This window comes from Miniopterus schreibersii (genome assembly GCF_964146895.1).
Source record: "Miniopterus schreibersii genome assembly, chromosome: 8".
Classification (NCBI taxonomy): Eukaryota; Metazoa; Chordata; class Mammalia; order Chiroptera; family Miniopteridae; genus Miniopterus; species Miniopterus schreibersii.
The window spans coordinates 15,600,505-15,615,351 of NC_138109.1; positions in this window are offsets into that span (position 1 = coordinate 15,600,505).

A 14,847-nucleotide genomic window follows, 5' to 3' on the forward strand; every position below is an offset into this window, starting at 1 on the left:
AGTCCCTCAGTATCAGTCAATCCAGACCCTCCTGAACAGAGAAGGAAGTAGGTCTTGACAAGACCAGGGTACCACAGCGAGGCAAATACAAAACAGAGGCAGGAGTGCAGGCTCCTGACTCCCCACACAGGGTCCAGCCTCAGCTCCACTCTGGGTGTGTCCGGGTTAGCCTCCTTCAGCTGATTGGGAACCCACTGTTTTTCCTTATCAAAGCCAAAAATAAATCTCAAAGGACAAAACACCTTTACCTGTGCTGCACCCCTAAGGACTAGAGCCAAAAATCTGCCCCACTCCCCCAGCTCTGTCCCATCACCCACAGGCAGACACACTCAAATCACTTATGCACAAACCCTTGAGTGCTCATGTGCTCTCAATACCCAGTGTCATGCAAAGACTCTCAGTTTTACATCCCTCTACCCACATGCACACTCAAGTGCCTACATCGATCACCCCCTCACATCTGCCCAGAGTCATCCCCTTCCTCTTGTTGACTCACCCACAACTGTTCACACTCCCCCACCACCCACACTTCCCTCAAATCTCCCTCTAGGTCTCCTGTTAGGGACTTTGAAAGGCCCAGTTTGGTCACCTCCTGTTGAGCCTTGAGTGCCCTGAGACACAAGAGGACATGGTTTGGTCATGGAGTTTAACCTTCATGCAAAATGTCCAGCTGAAATCCAAGACCCTCACTCTGCTCCCCAACCCAGATCCCCTTTCCCAAAATTGACTTCACTTTCTCAGCTGTCCTCCAGCCACCACACTCTAGAGGGACATGAAACCAAAAGGGGACCTCCAGGAGCAGCCAGCCCCCACGTGGCCACAGTCTCCAGGACACCTGGCTTAAATCCAGGACTGTTGAGCTCAGCGTGTTTTTTAATAGTCCCTCGTGTATGTTCATGTAGCAGTTGCATAGCCGTACCTCTTTCGAGATTAACAATAAGCAGGTTAGGTAGGCAGAGATTATTATCATTATCAACAAATGAGCAAACTGAGGTTAGCAAATTTAAAGTAGTTAGTTCTACTTTAAAATGTATTCAACTCTGTATCTAATCCAGTCTTTAGATCTAACCTTCAATTTGGTAGGAAACACAGGGGACAGAGGAACAAATTACAGGACCTCACAAGGAAGCAATCTGTCAAACCCAGAATGTGGGACAAGGACATTCCTCAGGACAGCTGATCGGGTCTTTCAACAGACCAATCACATAGAGGATAAAATGGGGGTGGAGGGGACTGTTCTAGATTGAAAGAGACTTAAGAGACAGAAAAATCAAAAGCAACCTGTGGATCTTGTTTAGAACCTGGATCAACCAAATCAACTATGTCAAAATCAAACCAAATCAAATATACTAAAGAGAGACATACGTACCAGTTAGGGTCCCGGGAAGAGACGGAGCCCTCTGATGTCAGATTTCTGGCCTCCAGAACTGTAAGAGAATAAATGTGTGCTGTTTTAAGCCACCAAATTTGCAGTAATTTGTTACAGCAGCAACAGGAAACTAATACAGCATATAGGGATTCATTATAGTCTTCCCTCTCTTTTTGTGTATGTTTGAGAACTTTTCTAATAAAGCTGTTTCATGCATGCCCAGTACACAGCACTACATGTGAAATAGTCTTGCCAAGGAAATAAAATAAAAATCTGCAAGTTCAACCACCAGCTTACAGGAAATACAGAAGAGGAGCAGATCACAGGAACACATGCAGCAAACTCAGTACATAGGGAACACGCAGAACAGACAAATGGTAAGGGGAGAAAAGATGATAGGTCAAATGGGAAGAGACAACGCAACAAATTACTATGTGTGAGCCTTTTTTGGATCCTGATTCAAACAAATGGAAGGAAAAATGGAAGGGAGGGAGGGAAGGAAAGAGGGAGGGAGACATTGATGAGCTAATTTGAAATTTCAACACTTATTATTCAATTATATTAAGAAACAAATGTTCATTGTTAGGTTAATGATTTCACAGTTATGTTTAAAAAGAACTCTCATCTTTTAGCGGTACATACAAAATATTTACAGATAAATTATATATTTGGGATTTGCTTCAAGATAATATGGAATATACCTCAGTTTTAAAAAATGAGTTGATAATTGTTGAAGCTGCCTGATGGCACCTAGGGATCCATTATACCATTAAGTGCACTCTTGTATGTTTTCAATTTTTTATAATAAGAAAGAGGTTTTTTGTCGTTTGTTTTTGAAAGAAATTCAGCACTTGTTTAGATTTTAGAGATTAGAACAACGATGAAAAAGGAAACTGTCCTGATTGTATAATGGATAATCATGTCTTGGGATGTCATTTTCCTGTAAAAGCCTTTTATTATATAACAGCATATATGATGTTAGATGCTGTGTCTCATACAACGTAGAAGGAAGTGAAAATGATGTAACCTGGAAAACTCTGTTAATGACAGAGAAGAGCAATAACAATGAAGATGCTGACATCAACGATACACATAAAGGGTTAAAGTAAATTGGTTTCACGAAATTCAAGAGTGGAAAAAGCATTATATATAAATTAATAAATTATTGCCTAAAATATTTAAGCATGTGAATGACTAGAGGAATACATTAAATATTATAAGTAGGCATTTGACTGTATCAGTGGTTTTCAACAGGGGCTATTTTTCCTTCTAGGACATTTGTCAATGTCTCAAGACATTTTTGGTTGTCACAACTGGCAGGGGAGTGGAGGGGTATCAAGGGCAGCTAGCACGTGGTGGGTAGAGGCCAGAAATGCTGCTAAGCATCCTACAATGCACAAAACAGTCCCTACAACAAAAATGTATTTGGCTCAAAATGTTAATACTGCTGAGGTTGAGGAACTTTGGATTATATCATCTATATCCCTAAAATATGCAGATTATATATGTAGATGATATAATCCCTAGCTCTGGATTATATTATCTCCATATTCAAGTTGGCCTAAAAGCCTTTTTGGGATCTCATCATCAGAAAAATAGAGGATTTCTTATTTAAGGAGTTGCCTAATGTTTGGATTTATAAGATATTTTAAAGATTCCTTCACCGAATAAACTTATTTTTCATTTTAAATATTTTAAATTGAGTCTTAGAGGGAGAGGAAGGGAGAGGGAGAGAGAGAGAAACGTCGATCCTCTGCCTTCTGCACACACCCCACCAGGGATCAAGCTTGGAACCTGGGCATGTGCCCTGACTGGGGATCGAACCAGCAACCTTTCAGTGCATAGGACAATGCCCAACAAACAGAGCCACACCAGCCAGGGCAACTTATTTTTAATTTTAAACTAAATATATAGATTTACTTTCAACTTCAAATGATGATGGATAGATTGATAGATAGTCTGACACTTTCACAATCTCCACTGCTATGGCCCTGGTTCAAGCCACCATCATCTCTCACCTGGATGTGGCTCTCTCATTGGTCTCCTTGCTTCCACCCTTGTACCCCCTTTTAGTCTGTTTTCAGCCCAGCAGTGCAGTTGAGCCTTTTAAACATCAAATCACATCATTCTTCTGCTCAAAATTCTCTAGTGGCTTCCATCTCACTTAGCAAAACTCCACAGTCTTTTAGAATGCCTGCAAAACCTGACCTCATCTCCTGCCTCTGTCCCTGCCCCACTCTAGTAGCACCGGCTTCCAGTTTTCTTCAAATAACCAGGCACAGTACTGCCTCAGACTCTTCCCAGGTCTTTACTCCAATGCCACCTTCTCAGCAAGGACTTTCTTAATAACCTCAATAAACTACAACCATCTCCGACATGCCGTAGGCCCCTACACTGCTTCATTTTCTCCACATTACTTATCCCATCTAACATACCATATATTTTGCTGCTTTCCTTTGTTCACTATCTGTCTCCCCAACTAAATTGTAAGTTCCTTGATAGCAGGGACCTGTTCATCTGTTTATTCCTGTATTCTGTTATCTAGAACACTGCCTGGCACATTGCAGGCGTACCTCCATAAAGTTTATTGAATGAATGAGATTAGAGGAGAGCAAATGACTTATCCAAGGTAACACAGCTGGTAGGTGGCAGGACTGGAATTAGGACCCCAATACCCTAAACCGCAGTTCACTCTTATTACCAAAGCTTTGTTAACTTCTTTGGCTCTTTCAGTCTGTCCTTCACTCAGAGTGATGTGGACACTTCATTTCCGTGAGCAGCCCTTTTCTCATCTGCAGCTGGAGGATAATGTGGGAGGAAGAACCCCAGAAGAAAAAGAGCATGGGTTTTAGATTCAGAGACTTGACTTCAAATTTTGACCACCATCAACTCTCTGTGTGAACTTGGAAAGGGCCATTTACCTCTTTGAGCCTCAGTTTTTTAATCTGCAAACTGGGAATAATCATAAGTACCTCACTCTGTTGTGAAGAATATGAGGGGCAGGGGAAAGTTATGAAGGTTGGAAAAGACTAGCAAAACTGTCATTTTCACAGGCAATCTGATTGTTTACATAGAAAACTTAAAGCAATTTCATGAACAAATTATTAGAGCCAACAAAAACTTCAACAAAATTTCTGATATAAATTCACTATATAAAAAGCAATGATGTTCCTATAAACAAGCAATAAACAGAAAGTATCATTTTGTAAGAAGATATAATTTATAATACCAAAGAAACTATCTGAGCAAATAATTTTTTTTTTTTTTGGAAGCTAAGACGTGCAATTTCCTCTTGATGCAGGAAATTATAAAAATAATTGAAAAATAATTAAGTAAGAGCTATGTGAATAGATAATATAATATATTCATGCATGAGCATGTCAGTATCATAAAGATATAAGCTCTTCCCAATTTAATCTATGAGTTCAGTGCCAGTCCAAGCAAAATCCCAATAGACGTTAATAAAGCAGGGGGACTAAAACTCACATAAATAAAGCACTGGGGGAGAGAAACAAGCTGGCGGCGTAGATAACAGCTGCACCCGCCGCCTCCTGCAACCACATCAAAATTACAACTAAAGTACAGAACCACCATCACTCAGAGCCTCCTGAGATCTGGCTGAACAGAAGCCCCGCAACCAGGGAGCTAAAGAAGCACCGAGACCGGGAGGAGGGGACGAGACGCGGGCGGATCAGGGTTGAATAGCGGAGACTCGGCCGCGGGTCCACACCCAGTGCTGCGGTTGAAGCCCGGGAGGGAATCTCAACGGCGGAGGTTTCCCAGAGGAGAGAGAGGTCCCAGCCCCACAGCAGGCCCCCAGCCTTGGGCTTCAGGGCCGGGAAGAGATGTCCCCACAACTTTGGGCTGTGAAACCAGCGGGACTGTCCCTGAGGGTCGCGGAGGCTGCGGGAGCCCCAGCAGCTCCTCTTAAAGGGCCCGCGCACGGACTCACTCGGACGCTCCCTCTGAGCCCAGCGCCGGGCAGCAGCCTGAAGGGACCTGGGACACATGGGGAGGAACTAACCTGCCTGGAATCGGGGCGAGAGCTGGAGGGGTGGCTTCCTCCCAGGCAGGAGGGCTGGCAGAGGCCATGGCTCCTGTGGTGAGTCCTCCCTGCACACAGCCGGCACGCAGGCGCCATATTTGAATCGCCAGCACCTGACTCACACCTTTGGCCCCGCCCCGTGATTCCCGGAGGCCCCGCCCCTCCCCACCTGCAGCTCATCCAGGCCATTTCCAGGGGCTTTTCTCTGCAAGTGGCCTCTCGAGCCTCATGCTTAGGACTTTCCTAAAATCTCTCAAACAAGCAGCAGCGTGCCCCATGCAGCTTGATAAGTGGCCCCAGGCCTGGCATTAGTGGCAGCTGCATTGGCTCATAGCTTGGCCTCTCCTGGGCACCTCCAAGCCCAGCACAAGTAGCAGCCAACTACGGTTTGCTGTGTAGCTCATGCTGGGTGGCCCTGGGCAAGGCACTGGCAGAGGCTGACTTTGCACCTCCAGGGAGGCCCCAGAGACAGTGCACCTGGTGCTCAGACTCGACCGCTGGATTACAACCCTACCACATCCACGAGTGACACACTCAATGAGTGCACTTGGTGAACACCAAAGCTCCACTGAAGTAAATCCTGCTCCATAGGGGTGTCTCCAGCACAGCAGCACTTTGCCTGTAGTTGCAGCTGGTCCTCACAGCCAATTGGCCTGAGGGTCAGTTCCTCCCAGGGATGCCAACAGCAACCAAGGCTCAACTACAACAGGACAACGCACACAGCCCACACAGGGGAGCACCTAGAAGGCCCAGCTCAGGTGACTGGGGAGGCTGAGCCACTGGGCCCTACAGGACACCTACTACACAAAGCCACTGTACAAATTCCAGGAGACATAGCAGCTCTACCTAATACATAGAAACAAACACCTGGAAGCAGCCAAAATGTGGAGGCAAAGAAACATGTCACAAAGGAAAGAACAGAAGAAATCTCTAGAAGAGGAACTAAATGAAATAGATCCAAACAAGCTAACAGAGAGTTCAGAATAATGGTTATAAGGATGTTTAAGCAGGCTGTTAGGGAAATAACTGAGAAAATCGATAACATAATAAAGTACCAATTTGAAATGAAGGCTACATGTACTGAAATGAAGAATAATTTACATGGAATCAACAGTAGAGTAGAGGACGCTGAGAATCAAATCAGCAATTTGGAACATGAGGAAACAAAAAACACCCAACCAGAAGAGCAAAAAGAAAAAAGAATCCAGAAATATGAAAATAGTATAAGGAGCCTCTGGGACAACTTCAAGAGGCCCAACATTCATATTATTGGGGTGCCAGGAGGGGAAGAAAGATACCAAGGAATTGAAAACCTATTTGAAAAATAATTACAGAAAACTTTTCCTACCTGGGGAAAGAAATCGACTTACAAGTCCAGGAAGCACAGAGGGTCCCAAAGAAGAGGGACCCAAAGAGGCCCACAGCAAGACACATCATCATTAAAATGCCAAAGATTAAAGACAAAGAGAGAATCTTAAAAGCAGCAAGAGAAAGCAATTAGTTACCTACAAGGGAGCATCCATACGACTGTCAGCTGATTTCTCAACAGAAGCTTTGCAAGCCAGGTGGGAGTGGCAAGAAATATTCAAAGTGATGAAAAACATAGAACTACAACCAAGATTGCTCTACCCATCAAAGCTATCATTTAGAATTGAAGGTCAGATAAAGAGCTTCTCAGACAAAGAAAAGCTAAAGGAGTTCATCACCACCAGACCAGCACTACAGGAAAAGTTGAAGGGTCTTCTTTAAGAAGAAGCTAATGAACAAAAGAATCTGATGAACTAAATAGATCAAAGGACATTGACGCATGCAACAGACGATCATATTTCAGAGGAAAGAGGGAAGGGAGTGGAGGGTGGGAAGAGATTAACCAAAGAAGTTATATGCATAACCCATGGACACAGTTAATAACGGGGTGAAGGCCTGGGAAGGGGGTGGGAGGGAAGTGGAGGGGATCAGTTGGGGGGGGAAATGGGATACCTGTAATACTCTCAACAATAAAGTTAAATTTAAAAAGTAAAAATAAAATAAAATAAAATAATAAAATAAAATAATAAAATAAAATAAAATAATAAAGCACTGGGGGGAGGGGGGAAATCCCATAGGCTCTTCAAGGAATTTTATAAGCTGATCCTAAAATTCCAATGAAAAATCAAAGATCCGAAACTAGCAAAGACATTTTTGAAGAATAGCAGGACATGTGAACAATAAGGACATATTATAGGATTTTCCCTTCCACATATCAAATCTTATTATAAAGTTACAGTGTTAAGAAAGGGTGGTATTAACAAAGGATAGCAAATAGTCCAGAGAAACAGAACAGAGATCCCAGAAGTAGAGAGCACACGTACGAAAACTTGATACATACGACAGAGTTGTCACTACAGATCAATAAGAGACAAGTAGATATTGGTGCAAATCCCTGACTATCCATTAGGGAAAAATAATAATAAAACTAGATCCCATCCTCACACTGTATCCAGAATTCAATTCCAACTGGCATAGAGACCTAACCATGAAAAGCAAAACATGCTCTCTCTCTCTCTCTTTCTCTCTCTCTCTCTTTTTAATTATGTTTTTATTGGTTTCAGAGAGAGGAAGGGAGAGGGAGAGAGCGAGAGAGACATCCATCGCTGCCTCCTGCACGCCCCCTCCTGGGGTCGAGCCCTGCCAGGAGTCAAGCCATGGTCTCCTGGCTCATGGATCGATGCTTAACCGCCAAGCCACGCCCGCTGGGCCCTTTCCCTGTTTTTCCCTCTCTCTCATTTACTCGCCCGTCCTCAAGCTTTGGGAGTTGGCATCCCAACCTTGCCATTTGACACCTGGACCACCAGAGCCTCAGATTCTTCATCTGTAAAGTGGGGATGGCCCTGGCCAGTTTGGCTCAGTGGTTAGAGCGTTGGCCTGCAGACTGAAGGGTCCCAGGCTCGATTCCGGCCAACGGCACGGACCTTGGTTGCAGACTCCATCCCAGCCCCAGTCAGGAGCTGGTTGCATATGGGAGGCAACCAATCTCTCTCTCTCTGAAAAGCAATGAAAAAAATATCCTCAGGTGAGGATTAACAAATAAATAAATAAAAATAAGGTGGGGATGGCAGCCCCACCTCACAGTGGCAGTAGGTCTGTAAAGGACAGAGCCTGGCAGCAAGTCTTCAGTCTCCTCTCTCCCCTTCCTCTTCTCTCTCACCCTTTCCTGCCTCTGGCCCAGACTGAGCCTCACCTGCTTTCCCTTTCCAGTCGAGGCATAATTTCTACAGCAAAGTGAGCACAGCTTGTGGGAAGGGTCACTCATCCTGTGCTGGGTCCTGAAAGAAAGCCTCGGGGGTGTGGCCAGGGCCCTCAGGGCTGAGATGAGGGGGAGAAGTTCCAGGCCCAGGGGGCTCAAGGGCTGGGGGGTACCTCGAAGACTTCAGACAGGAGAGGACTTAAGTTGGAAGGAACCCTAGGAGCAAATAGAGGCAGCTGTGTTTGTGCCTGGACATGGGGAGGGCATGGAAAGCCCCAGAGTCTGGGAGCTGTTCTTGGAACACTTACAGCTAAAACACCCTCTAACCGTTGCTAAAAGAGTTCTCCAAGGGGTAGCTCCGGTTTCCTTCAAAGGGGGAAATTGGGTGACTGGGGAACAAGGATCGAAGGGCTTCTTTTCACTGTGTTTTTTCATAGCTATTGAACTTTTAGTTTGAACATGTGTTACCTCTAAAAGGTAAAAAAAGAAATTAATGAATAAAAAAAGAGGTGGACTCTGATGTCAGACTTATCTATGTCTAAATCCCATTGCTTCCTACCCGTGGCATATCGGGCAGGTCTCCCAACCTCTCTGAGCCTATATGAAAACAGCTATAAAATGAGGCTGAAGAGGGTAGGGGGTGGGGGGTGAAGGGGGTCTTAATATATGGTGATGAGAGAAGATATGACTTTGGGTGGTGGGCACACAGAGCAATATACAGATATTGTAACATAGAAACCCACACCTGAAACCTATGTGTTCATATTAACCATTGTCACCCCAATAAATTTAATTTTAAAAAAAGAAAAAAATGAGGCTGAGTATCTACTTCATAAAAGCATTATATAATTTCAAAAGATAATACTTGCAAAAGCATTGAGCAGGATGTCTGACACACAGTAGGCATATGGTCAATGCTAGCAAGCTTTTTTTTTTAGGGAAGTTCAGGTTTAATGACACACTTGACATATCATGTTCAGAGTCTCCATAGAAACAAACATAGTGACAATGTCGGAGTGTGTAACATTAACAACTAACACTCATCTGAAAAAAAACCCTATATGGACACTTGCAGAGCAGCTTTGAAATGCCTACATGTTCTGAGAGTCTAGTAAGAACTCTGTCTTTAAATCGTAGCTTTCATCCCAATAAGCAAAAGATCTTACAAATGTTATCTCAAGAGAATGCCTCATGTTATTTTAAAATACAATAGTTTATGTTCAAATGATTGGCCCAGTCATTCGCAGAGCAAAGATGGGGATCGGAGAGTGGGAGAGGTGGCCATCAATCTGGAATTCTCATGAAAATGGGACAGAGTTTGATCTCAGCATCAGAATTCTATCATATTACCTCAAGGGCTACTTTGACTTTAAGTCTGTCCCTTCTTAACCTCAAACTAAACTTTAGAAATCCCATTGCTCGATCATTTATAATGAGCTTATCTTTATGTCAGAGTTTCCCCATCAATCATGCTACTTGCCACTTGTGCAGAAAAGCGTTACCATAGCAGGTTATCCTTAGAAAGGCCTTCTTGCAAGCTTGCTAGCAAGCTTTTTATAGTAACAGCTTGTGCTTAGTCCCATGGCGTAGGAAGCAGCACAGAGTCCCTCCTATGACGCTCCTTGACGTGGCCAGGACCCCTGGCTGCCCCTCAGTGCACAAGCAGGGCTGGGCTGGGGTGGGGTGGCATGAGAAGTGGGGACTGTGTTGCTAACTGCGCCCAGCCCCTGTCCCTTCCCCTGCCCCAGCTGAGCAGTAGTGCCCCAGGATCTTGGGACGGTTTGAGGGTGAGGGAAGTTTCTGTGATATGTACAGGTGGCTGCATGGATGTGTGTGTGTAGAGTGGGTTTGTATGCAATGAGTGGGTCTTCCATGGCGCATTGTGTCTGTCAGTACTACTGCATGTGTTGTGTCCATGAGGATGTGTGTTTCACCCTGTATGGCATGCATCACGTGAGGGGACTGTGTTCATTGTGATAGTGTATATTATGTGTAGTGAAGGGTCATGGGTTGTATCAGTGGATGCCAAGAGTCGGTTGTGAGTTGTGTGTTTGTGAAGGGCCATGAATTGTGCCGGAGGTGATGAAGGTGTGTTTTGCGTGATGTGAGGGAATGCTGAATCTGTTGGTGGTTGTGTATGCTAAATGTCTATGAGGGGTAAAAGGGTATCTGCTGTGTCTGTGAGTGACAAAGAGGGATTGTGTGTCCACGAGTGGTTGCTGATGGTAGGAAAGTCAGACATAACCCAGCTCTTCAGACCCCTCTAGAGCCTGACTTGCCTCAAGGATACTGAGGCAGCTAGACAAAGCAGCCAAACCTGACCCCCTCGCCCAGGCCACCAGCCTCTTACCCGAGAAGGAGCAGGGATAGTGATCCAGGAGGTGACAAAGAAGCTGAGGGACGGTGGGGGCCTCTGGGAGCATGTTTCCTGGAAGGCTTCTTGGGGAACTCAGGAAGCTGGGCAGGGAATGAGGAGGAAGCAGAAGGCAAGCCCAGACCTAAGCATGTGACTCACTTTCCTCACTGCTCCAATGCCAGGTCAGCAGCAGCAGGATGAAGAATTAGGGGAGGCCTGCCTGATGGCTCTGCTGCATGGTCAGGGCATAAACCCAAGAAGCCAGCTGTTCGAGTGGGGCCCCAACCCCAAGGTCACCAGGAATATTCACATCCAGCCAAGGAGTCTCTTTCTGCATATCCGCTCAGCCATCAGCACAGGGCTGGTTCCGTTCAATGAGCAGCCTCTCTAGGAGGAAGGGCTGGGCCTGGGCTGGCAGAATAGGGGCAAACTGGGTCCCCTGCCTGAGGGGGAGATGGGCTCTGACCTAGGGAAGCTCCCAGACCTGTCCTTAGGAATCCCCAGTCTGAGGGGGAACAGAGCCCTGTCCTCGGGAGCCCAAGCTTCAGTGGGCACAGTCCCATCTACAGTGAGCCCCAAACTAATGGAAAAGATCCAAAGCTGCTTTCAGAAGATACCCCTGTATGAGGGGACACATTGCCAGTCTTGCCCACAGGAGGCCACCATCCAGTGGGTGTGACAGTGACATAATCTGCCCACAGGTGCCCCCAACCAAGGAAGAGACAGCCCTGCCTTCAGGGATGCCCAGGCTGCTGGGAAACAAAATCCCACATCTGAGGAAGAGACGCAACCGTCTCTGCCCTGAACTCCCAGTCTGAAGGAGAAGTCAAATCCTTGCTCTGAGGAGGCCCATTGTCTGAGCAAAGCCTAGGACTGCACCTGGAGCCCCAACTTTGAGTGCTCTACGCTGGAAGTCCCTCCTTATCTCCACCTCCGCCCCTACCCCCGCCTGATTGGGCTTAGCAGGAAGCAAAGGTGTTAGGCCACAGAGGACAGTGAACTAGGCCATGGCATAGGTGGACATTCTCAAATACCAACACTAAGAATCCACTGGCCCCGGGTTTGACTGCTGCCTCTGGTTTTTAGCTTGAGCCCACCACTGAGCGTCTCTGAGCCTCAGGTTCCTGGGTCGGTGACAGCAACACATACTCCCTACATTATACCTAGTGTGACGCCTGGTACATAATTCAGTAAATGAAAATCACTTCATTTACCCAAGCTCCTGCCTAGTGCCCCAGAATTGGGGGATCAAATCCTTTTTCCACATCAGTTGGACAACTTGTTTAAAATGAAGGTTTAAAAAAAGCAGTTCCTCAGATTCCACTTGGAGAGATTCTGATCCAGCAGTGCTGGTGGTGGGGCCACCAGTGAAATAAATGTTTAACCCCAGGTGGGTGGCCCATAGAGCAGAGAAGGCTTGGAGGGGGTCCAGAGGAAACCAGGGACTGGGGAAGGAGAGTTCAGTCACCTAAGGTCTCTTTTTAGCTATGCTTACCTACTTCCCACCTTAAATAAGGGCTGCCCACTGAGCCACAAGGTGTGGGGTGAGGATACAGGCATCTCTGACAGAACCCCAAGCCTTACCACCCCCTGCCCCAAGGAGGACTGGATCTCCCTGCCAGATGCTCCAGCGCTGGCTGAGTTAACCTGGGAGCTTGTTTAAGTTCCTGCCTTCTCCCCACCCCACCCCCACCCTGAACCCTGAATCCCAATCTTCAGGGACAGCAGAGAATGTCTTTTTAACAAGTTTCCCAGGTGTCCTCAATCCTCTGCTCTTTCACTCAATTCTTGGAACTGGGAATGTCCTGCTGGCAGAAGGGGGCAGGGCGGGGTACTCACCTGGTTTCTTGGTCTTCACACGCAAGGCAAAAAACTTAAGAGATGAGGAAGCTGAGGCCCAGAGAAGTTTCAAGACTTCAGTCTGTCTGACCTCAAACGCAGGCCTGTTGCCTCCATTTGCAAGGTTTGTTCTTTCCACAATCACAAGAATCTCATGGAACAAGAACGGAGGAGGTCCTTTTACCCTCATTTTATGAAGAGAAAGCTAAAGCCCAGAGAGAGGCAGAGCAGATTCTCAGCAAGGCGTCTCAAGGCCACTCTGCACCCATTCCCCAACACGCAGATCCGACAGGCCTCCCCACATCCCCAGCTACATCCCAGCTCTGATGGTGAGAGGCGCTTGACAACCTCCAGCAAGGGGCAGATGAACTGGATGTGTTAGGATGGCTATGGGGGTAGGAGAGAGAGGAAATGGAGGGGCAAATCCTGCTTCCTGAGGTTCCACCCTAATGGCAGGCTCAGACTCATCTGCAGGCCCCACGCACTTACTCCCACTTCCACTGGGCTTCAAGGAAGCCAAAGAAGGTGGGGCCTGGCTGTGGCTTTCTGAGACAGCCTCTGAGCGACCGCAGCCAGCTTCGAGGTTGGGAGGTTGGGTGGGGAGGTTCGGGTGACTGGATTGCCAAAGGCCATGACTGATGCCTTAGGTGGTTAATTGCCACTTTACACATAAGGAAGCAGGGCTCAGCACTGAAGCCTCTGGCCCAAATGCTAGGATTCTAACCCTGCCTATCTGGCTCCTGCCACTCCATCTCTGCCTGCAATAGTCCCACAGGCAGCAGTTGGGTGTCCAGTGGGAAGTGGGGGGTGGGGGTGCTGCCTATCTGCTCCACTATTCGCAGCAAACCACAGGAAGAGGAGTGAAGTAGCTCATCCAGCCTTTCAGTCTCTCTGGGCCCTGACACTCCTCCAGCAAGCCTTTCCTGCCCAAAGAGCCCCTTAGATGGGACAAGCTGCCACAATCACAGCCCCACCCTGAGGCAACAGCCCCACCCTGGAGGCGTCTTGACTAATGTTCCCTCAATTCCAAGCCCAATGCACACCCTTCTGGGCCAAGTCATCACTGAAAAGATAGCACTGATCAGGGGTTGAGAGTGGGCTGGGTCTACTGCTTATCTTCTGGGTCTATGGCTAAAATATGCCAGAAAGGAAATGGGAAGGCTTTGATCCATCTGGGAAAATAGGATGTCACTGCTGAAATCCAAATTCACATGGCCTTCTGATCTCCCTGGTCTCATCTCAATCCGCTTTTCTGCTCCAGGCAAGACAGAGGAGGTTTGGTTCCACAAATGCGCTATGCTCTTACTTCCGGGTCTTTGCACATGCTGTTCCCTCTAATAGAAACATCTTTCTCTCAAGTTCTACCCCACTTGTGCCACTTAGTTGAGCCCAGCAGTCAATCTCCCTGTCTTCCTTCCTTGTCAACAAAATAGCAGATACTCAGCCACAGGGACAAGTCCTGGTCTATAACCTGATCATTGTCCTTTGTATATTTCCCAAATTTACAGCTAGAGGTGGCCATGTGACCATTATTGGCCAGTGACGTCTTTGGGGGGAAATCTGGCCTCCCAGATGAATTCTTTCTGCTTGGTAACTGGTATAACATGTGGTGCTGCCACACCCTCCTATGAAACTATGCAACTATGAGATAACAAACCCTCTGGAGAGGATGGCGGGGCGACAGTAAGAGCCTGGTTCCCTGGTGGTACTGTTGAGCCCATGAAAAATACCTGAAAGCGCCTGCCACCACACTTACATAAGCAAATATCCCCCTATTTGCTTACGCTGCTATTCCTTGTTGCTGAAAACATCCCTAACTGATGCGTTGGCCTCTGGGTTCCAACTTTAAAAAGGTCACTTTGACCCTGGCTGGTGTGGCTCAGTTGGTTGCAGCATCACCCTGTGGTGCATCAAAAGGTTGCCAGTTCCATTCCAGTCACAGCACATACCTGGGTGGCAGGTGCAGTCCCCAGTGGGGGCAGCTACGGGAGGCAACCGATCAATGCTTCTCT